The sequence below is a fragment of the Myotis davidii genome, unplaced genomic scaffold (assembly GCF_000327345.1).
Source record: "Myotis davidii unplaced genomic scaffold, ASM32734v1 scaffold6, whole genome shotgun sequence".
NCBI lineage: Eukaryota > Metazoa > Chordata > Mammalia > Chiroptera > Vespertilionidae > Myotis > Myotis davidii.
Window position 1 is genome coordinate 4279181 of NW_006383011.1, and position 12656 is coordinate 4291836.

Here is a 12656-nt window from a genome sequence, read left to right on the forward strand (position 1 = left end):
ATCTTTCTTCTATCATTGACAGTCCCTCTAGGTTGTGGGCTGCTTGCCTGTGTTCCTGAGAAGCATCTACGGTACCAGTCTATAGAGTGTGTTTTCTTTAGTGAATTACCGGTATGTTTACCGGTAATAAACTTGCACTGTTTTATGTATATGTTTGATTACATACAGCCTTGTGACAGTTTTCCTGCATGTCATAAGCATTTGAATATAAATTAAAATGTTAAAATCAAATCTGATATTGTTTTACCTTTTATTTGGTGTGTGGAAGGTGTGCGGAAGAGGGGGTAGTCTTATACGGCGAGTATATAACAAACTCTGTATTTTGAGTGGAAATGTTAGGGGGTCGTCTTATACGCTCAGTCGTCTTATACGCCGGCAAATACGGTAGGTAAAATGCCAAGATGGTCTTAACCAGTATGTTATCTCATTCAGTACTTCTTCTTTTATTCTTTTTTTTAAAAAAAATATATTTTATTGATTTTTTACAGAGAGGAAGGGAGAGAGATAGAGAGTTAAAAACATCGATGAGAGAGAAACATCAATCAGCTGCCTCCTGCACATCTCCTACTGGGGATGTGCCCACAACCAAGGTACATGCCCTTGACCGGAATCGAACCTGGGACCTTTCAGTCTGCAGGCTGACGCTCTATCCACTGAGCCAAACCGGTTTTAGCATATTCTTAATATTAGAAAAAGTAAACAAAAAAGAGAAAACTAAAATCCATGTAAATGGCATGTGTATCTTTTTAATATTCAGAGCAAATCTATTTTCCTATAACTAAATATTATTGAACTTAATTTAATTTAAGTGTTAGCTATGTTACCAACTTATAAATTAGTAAAAATAAATGGTAGGCATTTACTTTAATGAACAAACTTAATTATAAGATTCCTCGAAGCCCTGGCCAGGTAGTCCGTTGATTAGCGTGTCGGCCCTATACTCTAAAGATTTCAGGTTTGATCTCCAGTCAGGGAACATACAAACAATAACCAATAAATGCATGAATAAGTGGAACAACAAAATCAATGTTTCTCCCTCCCCCCTCTCTAAAATCAATTAAAAAGAAAAGATTCCTCTTCTCTGAATGCATATAACCTGAATTTCAAAAACAATCTTTAAAAAAGATTATAATCAAAATTTGTGTGAGGTCAAATTATAGCAATAAGGATCTTATAAAATAAACACTTTTTTAATGGTAATACAGTGGGGCCTTGACTAACGAGTTTTTTGAGATACCAGCTGTCTCGGCTGATTTTTTGCATTGAGTTGACAGAGTAATTTGAATTAACGAGCTCCTTAACAAGCTCGGTCTTGGAAGGAATTAAACTCGTAAGTCAAGGCCCCACTGTACCATAGTGAATTTTTAAAAATACACATACAGACTACCTAAAACATAAAAGAGAAATCCTGACCTAGCAATGTTAACCATTGGGAAAGTATGTATTTTTAGATATTTCCAAGAGACACATTTAATTTATATATTAGTAACACAAGAGAATATAATAACTCACTTATTAATATAGTATTGAAGGAAATACTAACATTATTTATCCAGCCTCTCTGCAAGCTTTGGCCTTCACTGGACCAGGTAAATCATATTCAATTATAGATGCAATTCTTTTTAAAAAAAATAAATATATTTTTATTGATTTCAGAGAGAAAGGGAGAGGGAGAGATAGAAACCTCAATGATGAGATTCATTGATTGGCTGCCTCCTGCATGCACCCTACTGAGGATTGAGCCTAAAACCTGGGCATGTGCCCTTGACTGGAATCAAACCTACTCTTCAGTCTGAAGACTGATGCTCTATCCACTGAGCAAAACCAGCTAGGGCCAATTCTTGACTAAATTAGCAATATCATTTTATAATATTAGGATGGTGACTTGAGCTTTCATTCTCAAGTTTAAAAAAATTTTTTTTAGATTTTTAAGAGGCAGATTTATAAAAGTATAATTTACATACAACAAAATTCACCCTCTTAAAGTATATACAGTTTGATGAATATTCTTAATTACCTTATTCTTTAATTTGAGCCAGTAATTAGCAGCTTATTCTTGTCCTTTCTCTGACCTCATTTCAGCACTTTTGCTTACTGAATATATAGATTATAAAAGCAAATAAAGATGGTTTATTTAATGCATTTCCCAACATTGATAATTTGGGAAGATTGATTACACATTTCAAAATAAAGCCTAAACTGATTCAGTACAAATTAATTCAACACGACATTTGGTTTTATTTTTACAGATCATATTAATATGTTTTTTGCAGGAAAACTTAGAAAAATTAAAGAACTAATGAACTAAATTCACAGAACATTTTTTCCTAAGAATCCTTGTTATTATTTTACTTTTCCATCACTATTTATCCCCTCTATATCCTCCTCCACCTCCACCCACACCCTGCAATCACCACACTGTTGTCCATTGTCCATATCCATGAGTTCTCTCTCTCTCTCCTTTTTCTTTTTTTGCTAAGAATCTTTATTATATTGCTGGTTTACTCATCAAAACTCATATCAACAAAATAGAAAGAATAAAATGTCTGAAGATTTCCAAGGAAACAATTATAACCTTTAAATAATAGTTTTTTCAAGTGATTTGATTATGAGATTTTTTTACTGTTTTATTCTTGGATACATAAGGCTTAAACTTTTTCCATTATCATTTAGCTCTATATAATATTGAAAATGATTTATCCAATAGCCATAGTTAAACTTAACAGAGATTTAAAAATGATTTAGTTACACTCTTCAATCTAAATAGGCAACATGCCTTGATTTCAAAGGTTTGACTCTTTCTAGGAATTGTCATGTTGCCCATATTAGCTTATTATTAGGAGCTCTGTTGTTATAAAAAGAGAATAAAAACATGCAACAAAAATTTATCCAATCTCTCTTTTTTAGTCCTGTAATTATTATAAGCCATTTGATTTATTTGTCATGAATTCATTTACCTAGGAAAATCATACATAATGTTCCAGCTACAAATTAAGTACTGGGTGGTTATGCTTTACTATATGACAAGTAAAAGCTTGCGAAGAAAAGGAGAGGCATAAAAGCATGGCAAGCTTCACTACACTATAGTGTTATTAACGAAACATATTTACTGCTTTGGGTAAAAAGTAAAAGTAGCTTATAGCTGCAAAACTTTGTATTAATGCTTAGTGTGCCATACTACTTAATTGAAAGATTCTTAATTAAACGTGTCCCATCAAAAAACCTCACCAAATTGCATTTGCCACCAAATGACTAACAAGTACACAACAGTTGGAAACTGTCAAAATATTTTACAGCTCAATTGTAATTACCAACCAAGTCTAAGCATGCCCCGAGTGGGCGTTAACTACATCTTGGGGGATTCAAAACATTAAACAGCAGTCTTTTTTCTTTTTGTTTCTGATTTATGCATTTGAAACTCTGGAGTAACTCCAAAGACTTTTGTTGTTCTTGGTGAAAAATCAGCAAACCATCAATATGACATATAATAATTGATCATTTTTATAGATTCACTAGTAATAAGAGCCTTTTAAAAACATCATCTGGCTAATCTCTTACCATCATTGAACATACTGATTATTTGGTTATTTGTTTTTGAAAATGTTATTATAACTGATCTTAAGACAGAAGTTTTTTTCTGTCATACCATCACAGTAGATGTAGCCAAAAACAAATTTGATGGTGTGATTATGGAGGAATGTCAATATGGAAGTACAGGTGGTGAATTTCCAGAGGGGAGAATGCAGACATCGTTTACCATTTGAAGTAAGACAGAATCCCGCCATTCTTCCCTTCTCACCAGAAAATGTACCAAGCAGTGGAATTCAGCTCCAGGCTCTGTGATCATTTAAATTTAATATCTCTTATCAATAGAAAAGAACTGAGATAATTACTACTGACCATAAGCACAGATAGAATAATACTTCCACCAGGTATCATTATCCATCCATTATTCTTACTATTAGAATTTACCACAGAATTTCAAATTTAAAATGGAATTATATTATTTAATTTAAAATGTGCTTTAAGCCCTAACTGGTTTGGCTCATTGGATAGAGTGTCGGCCTGCAGACTGAAGAGTCCCAGGTTCGGTTCCAGTCAAGTGCATGTACCTTGGTTGTGGGCACATCCCAGTTGATTGATGTTTCTCCCTCATTAAGGTTTCTAACTCTTTATCCCCTCTCCCTTCCTCTCTGTAAAAAATCAATAAAATATATATTAAAAAAATCTTTTAAAAGTTGTGCTTTTAAAATTAACTATGGTTACACAGAAAGCTTCAATTATACTTGTTTTATCTTAAACTGAACAATGGGCACACAAGTATTAATTGTACAGGATCCTTTTACCTTTTTATATGACTGAAACATTCCACTGAAAATCACAAGAAAAAAAACCCCAGAAAGTAGAAGTTACAGATGCTATCAACTGTTGAAGCATAGTTATTTAATAAATGGATTCCAACAGGATCATAATGTGAGTTAACAAAAAGATTTTTTTAAAATTAAATGAATTTGAAGTCCTATATGCTTCTCAGGAGAACCATAATCTCTAAACTATTATGATCTCAATTAGATGTAATGTTCAAACAGAACTGGAAATGCTTATTACTGCTGCAAAATAGAGTAGCTGAATGGATCACAGCTGGAGATGGTGAGAATTTTTTTTTTTAAAGACATTTTCACACTGAATACTTGGATACAAAGTCTATGGAAAAAAGAAATGTATATTCCAGGGCAAAACATTTTAAAAAACATACATATGCTTTCTCATTTAAATACATACATACATACATACATACATACATACATACATACATACAAGAACTCTGAAACTTCTAATGCCTACACAAATGGATATCTGGCTGAATCTGGTTCATTTCCAAGGCAAAATCAGAAACAAAGACAGATCTAAGCCCTTAAAAGTCTCAGGCCTGCGATTAAAGTCAGAGGCAAAGGATGCAGCCAGAGATGATTGAGAGCAGCCGTTGTTGAAGTTTTTCATTTTAGGACTTTTTTTATGCTCTTTAAAAAAAAATTATTGAGGACTCCCAAAAAGTTTTATTTATGTGGACATATCTACTATGTTTACTATGTTAGAAATTAAAACAAAATTTAAAATATCATTTAAAACAAACCTTACATGTTAATATTTCTATAAAACTCTATTTCCCAAAGAAAAACAGTAAAAAGAATGGTGCTATTCCACATTTTTTACAAATCTTTTTAATGTTTGGCTTAACAGAAGACAGCTAGATTCTAGTATCTCCTACTTTCAATCTGTTAAATGTGTTTTTTAAAAACAATTTATATTGGTTTTTAGAGCGAGCGGAAGGTGGAAGGAGAGGGAGAGAGAGAAATAATGCATCAGCTGCTTCCTGCGTGCCTCCTAATGGGGATTGAGCCCGAAACCCAAGCATGTGTCCTAACTAGGAATTGAATGGCAACATTTTGGTGCACTGGATGACATCCAACCAACAGAGCCATGCCGGCCAGGGGTATGACTTGTTTTTTGAAGTAAATGAAGAAAATCCAGCACACAAATATATTAGTATAGCTGGAAGGGCAATTTTAAAAGCTTTTTCAGACAATTGTGGATATTCTCCTTTGATACTACAACTCATAAGTGGTAGTTTCTTAAAGTTTAGTTGCTGTATAAAATATGAAACCATATTGATGACTTTTTTCACACTCTGTTATACTAAATCCATTGCTCTATCTTGCACTTTGAAATGAATTTTTATCTATGCATAATTTTGAAACATCATCCATTGGCCATTTGGAAAATACTTATTCCCTGAATTGTACAATCTTCCAAATGTTGAAACATTTCATTATATATCATTAAAAATGGTTACAATTCTTAATCTCATCACAAATCTCTTCAGGAACATCTTTTAAGTATTGGGAAGATCTTAAGCTTAAAGTGGCAGATATGAGTTTTCAAAAATTCTAATTTTTGCTTGAAAGCTCTAATTTTATCATTGGCAACAAAATACTGTCAGTTGTTTCCCTTGAAGTGACAAGCTCATTTTGTTCATTTTTGAGAAAATATTTACCAAATAAGCAAGTCAATATAACCATAGCTTGTCAGTCATTCTTTCAAATGGTGTTCTTGGATGCAGGCACCTAACCAACTTACAATTCAAACGAGCAAAAGCTTTCTGTGGTTACAATGGTAGTACTCTGATGTGGAGAAGTGTTTACGCATTCTTCCCATTTTGCTACACAGAATATTAGAAGAATGTGTACTCTATTAAGATTTAATAAAATGAATGTTTTTTACTAACTTACAAAAGATTCTGAGAGAAACTGTGTTTTTTGTTTTTTTTTTTTTAATGACAGTGCATGGCCAACTAGAAAGAACACAATAACTACTACAGTTTGATGCCACTGCCTTGATTCATGGTAGTGCTAGTGGTTTCACCCACTATTGCTTTTGCCCAATCTGTACAAATGTCAACACAGTGATAAAAGCAAATAATGCCTTGCTATTATTATGAAAATGTCCCTTTCTGCACAAACCTATCAAACCATCTCATGAGGACCTCCACAGACACTTTTGGAACACCTAGGAAAGAGGATCAGCATCAAGGCAGATATTTACTTATTTATTCAATTATGGCATTTATTTTTGTAAAGGCCCTGGACCAGGAACTAGATTCATATTAGTGATGAAATGTTCTCTAGTAGAGGTGGACCCAAGATTGAAACTAATAGAAACTAAGAATGGGAATTCCCCACAATTCATATTTTTTATGTATTCAAATTAGAAATCTAGATAGTTGTGGTTTTACATTATTACATAATAAATGCTAGAAGAAATCAATGGCAATTTAAAGTGCACTGATAATTTTTAATAGCTTTTTCTGTATTGAAGTTAAATCTTAAAAGTGTGCAAGGAATTAATACAGTGACATAATATAGCAAAATAGATATTGTGTACTCAATTAATAGATATTGAAGAGTCCTAAAAATGATTTGCATTGTTGGATCCTTTCCTATTTTTTGTTTACAAATCAGCAAGCAAGCAGGCTTGGGAGTACCATGGAAGCGGTGTGCTTGGTATACAAAGCAGAAGATGCTCCCACTGCTATCTGGCAATCTCCCTTCCTTCAGGAACACTATGGGGTAGATACTGGAGAAAATGAGCATTCCCTGTAACTGTTATTCCAACCATGTGTATAATCTGTGGCCAGCTTCCTTTGCAACAAATAAAATAACTGCTCTGCCCAGACAACAAGAAAAAAAAAAACTAAACAAGACAAAACAGGATTTAATGGAGCCCTTTAAAAGTTAATTTGACATATATAGTACAGGAAGTTGTATTTCTTTCTTCTCCAACTTCTTCAAGATACAAGGATGGGCAAAAGTAGGTCTACATTTGCACTGTGACATTCTTTTGACTTAATAAAGCTCTTATTTACTGTTAAATATTTTTATTGTTTTTTGTTTTGTTTTGTTTTGTTTTTAATAGATAGGAAAGGAGAGGGATAGAGAGAAAGAAACATTTATGAGAGAGAAGAATATCAATCAGCTGTCTTTCGGGGATCAAGCCCACAATAGGGACATGTGCCCTGACCAAGAATCAAACCAGCAATCTTTTGGTGCATGGGACAATGGCCAACCAACTAAGTCACACTGGCCAAGGCTGAGTTAATAATCATAACCTGCATGTCTTTTTCCAAATGAACAACTATAAACCTATACTTGCTCACTTTTGTATATACTAGTGGTTTCCAATCATTTACTGCTTTGATCTCACCAAAGAACCTAGGTAACTTGTAAAATAAAATAATTTTAAAAATCCCCATACCCTTTCCCAGAAAATAAATTTATATGTTTCATATTTGACACATTTCTTAAAAGTAAAACAAACAAAAAACTTCTGGTGAAAAGTCTTCTTACATTTTAGGAGATTGTTAACCTCATTGTTACCTCCCAGTATGTATACATGCTAGACACCTAGGTTCAAGAGTATTCTGGAAACAAAGACAAATCTATCAATGCCAAGAATCATGAACTTTTCTTCTTTTTCAATCCCCACTAACCCTATACATCTCCACCACATCTATGATTTGAAAGTTGCTAAGGAAGGAAGAAAAGCTTTAAAAAACTAGAAAATAGTCTAATGCCTTTTTGGAATGTAGATTGCGGGGGGGGTCGAAGTCTAGGCAAAAGCATTCATAACAGTAACAAAAATGATAATAATACTAGTAGCAGCAGCTAGCACTTATAGAACTTACTATATACCAGGCACTATTCTGCCAATTTTACATATATTAATGCATTTAATCCTCACAACAGCTCTAAGATAAGCACTATTATCCCTATTTTATAGGGAGCACACAGAGGGATAGAGAAGCTAAGTAACTTGCTTTACTTATTAAAAGGCATAGTCTGTGGTTGTGGCAATGTGATTCCAGGCAAAATATACCACTTACTTTGTGGTATGATCTCAGGATGGTAGGATCTTAGAGAAGACTCGGTACCCTAAAAATCATTCTCTCTGTAGCTGACTCTGAACTGAAATATTACACAGAAAAAACACTGTACTAGAGCCAAGGACCTGAATTCTAGTTTTGGAGATGTAGTTTAAAGAGCTGTGTGATATTAACCTTAATAATATCCATTCTGGTTCTTGGTTTTATTATTTATAAAACAAACAAAAGAGGAGTGAATTAAGATTCACTTACTTAATTGTAATGCACTAAGCACCTAGTAAATGTTAGGCAATACGCATTACTGACAACCTGTTTTTAGTAACCTGTAAAATCTATTTTCCAAATTATTATCTCACAAGAGGACCCTACGGCTATTTTAGCTTGCACCTTAAAACCTGCCATGTCTTTTAAGGATAAAAGAGATGAAACTGAGGCAAAGAGGTTTAATGATTTGTCCCATAAGGAAACTTAAGGTAAAACTAGCAAAACTCCTCAGCTATTCTAATTTTACCCAAACTGCCACAAGTTAGTACATTTTTTTCATTTAATAAAAATGTATTTAACATCCACTATATGTTAGGATTGGCAATATAATGATAGGCAAAACAAGTCCCTTTCTTAAAGAGTTTACAACACTTGCCATAAAGAAGAACTTAATAAGTGGGTGAAGATTTTATTTAAAAACATAACCTGATGAAGTTTGTTACAAAAACATCCTTAACTTTTTTTCCCTTCGCCAGATTTCCATAGAAGCTTTATCCAACTTTCTAAAGCTACTTTTGAGGGATGGTTTTACAAAATCAAGCTCACACTTAAAAATTCTGATTCAGTAGATGAAGGGTAATTTTGATGCCGTTGGGAAACAGGATCACAGTTTACTCCTGCCAGTTTTCAATTCTACCTTCTGATCCCAAACATTTTTGTTCTAGTACTCAGAGAAACAACAGTGTTTTGGTATAAACCTTAGAATTTCTACTCAGTTCTCTGTATTAATTAAATAAGTCTTTCAGCAAGCTATGACCTAGGTTGGGTGCCATAAAGATTCTGTTAATAAGAATTTACTGAGTAATTCCTCTGTTCTGAGTCCTCAGTACCAGATTCAACTCTTTTGAGTTAAATATTTAATTTAGCAAATATGTTTATACATTCAACAAAAAGGCAAGGCAATATTCTAGACACCTTGGCTTTATTGGTGGCCTATCAGGTGAACGAAATGAACAAATTTCTGCCCAGGCAGAATACACTCCCCCTCCCCCCCCCAACTACATCTGGAATATTTACTAAGACAATTACATTCTGGGTCATAAAACATATTTCAATAAATTCAAAGAATTTAAATCATATGAAGTGGAATGGAATTCCACAATGGAATTAAGCTATAAACCAAAGAGAAAGATATTTAGAAAAATGCCAAGTAGTTGGAACTAAATAACACTTCATAAATAGCCAATAGCTAATAAAATTTAGAGAGTATTTTGAACTGAATTAAAGTGAAAACACAACATATGTCCAAATTTGTTGGATGCAGCTAAAGCAACTCTTATAGGGAAATATAGAGCACTCAATACCTATGTCAGAAAAACAATGAAGGTCTCAAATCAATTCCCTAAGCCACCACCTTAAGCAACTGAGAAGAAAGGAAATACAGTGGGGCCTTGACTTACGAGTGTCCCAACTAACGAGTTTTTCGAGATACGAGCCGTCTCTCAGCCGATTTTTTGCTTTGAGTTGCGAGCTAAAATTCAGGTTACGATCACGCTTCAGATACCCCACCCCTAGTTGGCGCAGCGAACGCCACAGTGAACGCCACATCAGCTCAGCATCACGTGTCTCACTCGTTCACTTTTTGATTTGACATACAAGTAATTTGAGTTATGAGCTCCGTCACAGAACGAATTAAACTCGTAAGTCAAGGCCCCACTGTAATAACAATCAGGGCAGAAATCAATGAAATCGGGGGGGCGAGGGAGAGAGAGAGAGAGAGAGAGACTGAGATTAACAAAATGAACAGCTGGATCTTTAAGAAAATACAATTGGTAAACCGTTAGCCAGACCAGTAAAGGAAAAAATAGAGAAGACAAAAATTACCAATATCAGAAATGAGAGAGTAATATAACTACAGATCTACATGTATTAACAACATAATAAAAGAAAATTACAAACAACTTTATGGCAATAGATTTGACAACTGAGATGAAATGGACAAATTCCTTGAAAGATATAAACTACCATAGTTCTCTCAAGAAGAAACAGATTACCTGAATAGCTGTATATCTATTACATCAATTTAACTTGCAGCTAAAAACTTTACCCCTAAGAAAACCCCAGACCTACATGACTTTATTGGTTAATTCTCCCATACATTTAAGGAAGATATAATCTCAGTTCTGCACAAACTCTTCCAGAAAATTTAAAAGTAGGTAAGACTTTTCAACTAATTCTAGGAGTCTTGATTCCAAGATCACATGAAGATAAAAACTTCAGACCAATAACCATCATAAAAATGGATGTAAAAAATTTTACCTAATTTTTAGCAAATCAAATTCGACTATATATTAAAAGGATAATTCATCTTGACCAAGTGAGGTTTACCCAGGAATGCATAGTTAGTTTAACAAGTGTAAAGAAAAATTTTAATACAGTGGGGCCTTGACTTACGAGCGTCCCAACTAACGAGTTTTTTGAGATACCAGCTGTCTCTAGGCCGATTTTTTGCATTGAGTTGACAGAGTAATTTGAGTTAACGAGCTCCTTAACGAGCTCGGTCTCAGAACGAATTAAACTCGTAAATCAAGGCCCCACTGTACTTTGAAATAAAAAAGAAGGCATTAGTGATGACCTTTCCAAGTGATGTTGAAGACTCCAAAAATTATCTGAACGTATAGGCATATGTGCCTTTGTCTTTAACCTAGTTATTTTACAACAAACAACGGGGTTTCTCAACCTTGACACTTCTGACATTTTGGGTTGGATAATCCTTTGTTGTGGAGGGCACTATAAAATATTTAGGAGCACCCCTGGCCTCTATACACAAGATACCAGTAACATCACCCTCCCAGTGTGATAACTAAAAACCATCTATAGACTTTGCCAAATTGAAAACTACTGCTACTGAGATTAAGTTAACTTGCGGGAAATCAATAGCAATGCAAACAATTTTTATCCATAGACATGTAAATAAATTTAACCTGGTGAAGGAACAACCTCTCCAACCAAAAAGTCAGTTTGCATCCATCATTTCAATATTCCTGATCTAGAATGTGTCTATTCTTAGGAATCTCATTTGACTGGATTGTAACAACTTTCTGGACCTCAAACTTTTTAAACAGGGGGCCAGTTCACTGTCCCTCAGACATTCCACACATGTGCACTGCAGGCCCGGGACGAGTCGGCTGCTAAGCAGGACAGACAGCGGCAGCAAAAACACCCGGCGGGCCAGATAAATGTTTTTGGCGGGCCGCATGTGGCCCGCGGGCCGTAGTTTGAGGACCCCTGTTCTGGACCCTCATTTAAAAAGCCTCGGACACATGTTCTTATAATATGAGTCACAATTTTACCTTTTGTGAAACTGTCTTTTTAAAAACCACTTTATTGACACCTATTAACATACATATTTAATGTATGTTAACACTAGATTGCCCAAGGAAGTCATTTGGACTGCTTTTTAATTTCAATTAGAAAAACAATGATGTATATAATGACAGAATTTCTTAGAATTTTGTGACTTTTTATACAACATATAAATGCGTTTATTAATAATTGTAGTTACCTCCCCCTCCTTCATTTCCGGTATATATATATATGTGTGTGTGTGTGTGTGTGTGTGTGTGTGTGTTATACCTATATTGCCTGAAAGCAGTCATTTTGACTGCTTGGGGGGGAAATTTTTAAAAAAGTGCACAGAAGAAGAAGGCCGCCGAATTTTGAGGAACGATTGGACAACAACATTACCGGAAATACGTGCATTTATTGGGATTTTATATGCTCGTGGAGCCTACGAGGCAAAAAATTTAAAACTCAGTTATTTATGGTCAGCAAAGTAGGGTCCCGTATTTTTTAGAAAAACTATGGCCAGAGAAAAGTTCAAGCAAATCCTACGATTTATTCGTTTTGACAAAAGAACCGAAAGAAGTAGGCACCTACAAACAAATAAGTTTGCCTTGGTTTCGGAAATATGGGACAAGTTCATTGAAAATAGTCAAGCTGGCTGCAGACC

At 34.3% G+C, this 12656-nt stretch overlaps 1 protein-coding gene across 9 annotated transcripts in view; it reads right to left on the reverse strand.

The window, feature by feature from the left end:
- The window catches only part of EHBP1 (EH domain binding protein 1), a 310384-nt gene that overhangs the window by 135853 nt on the left and 161875 nt on the right, over nt 1–12656 (reverse strand). The window lies entirely within an intron of this gene.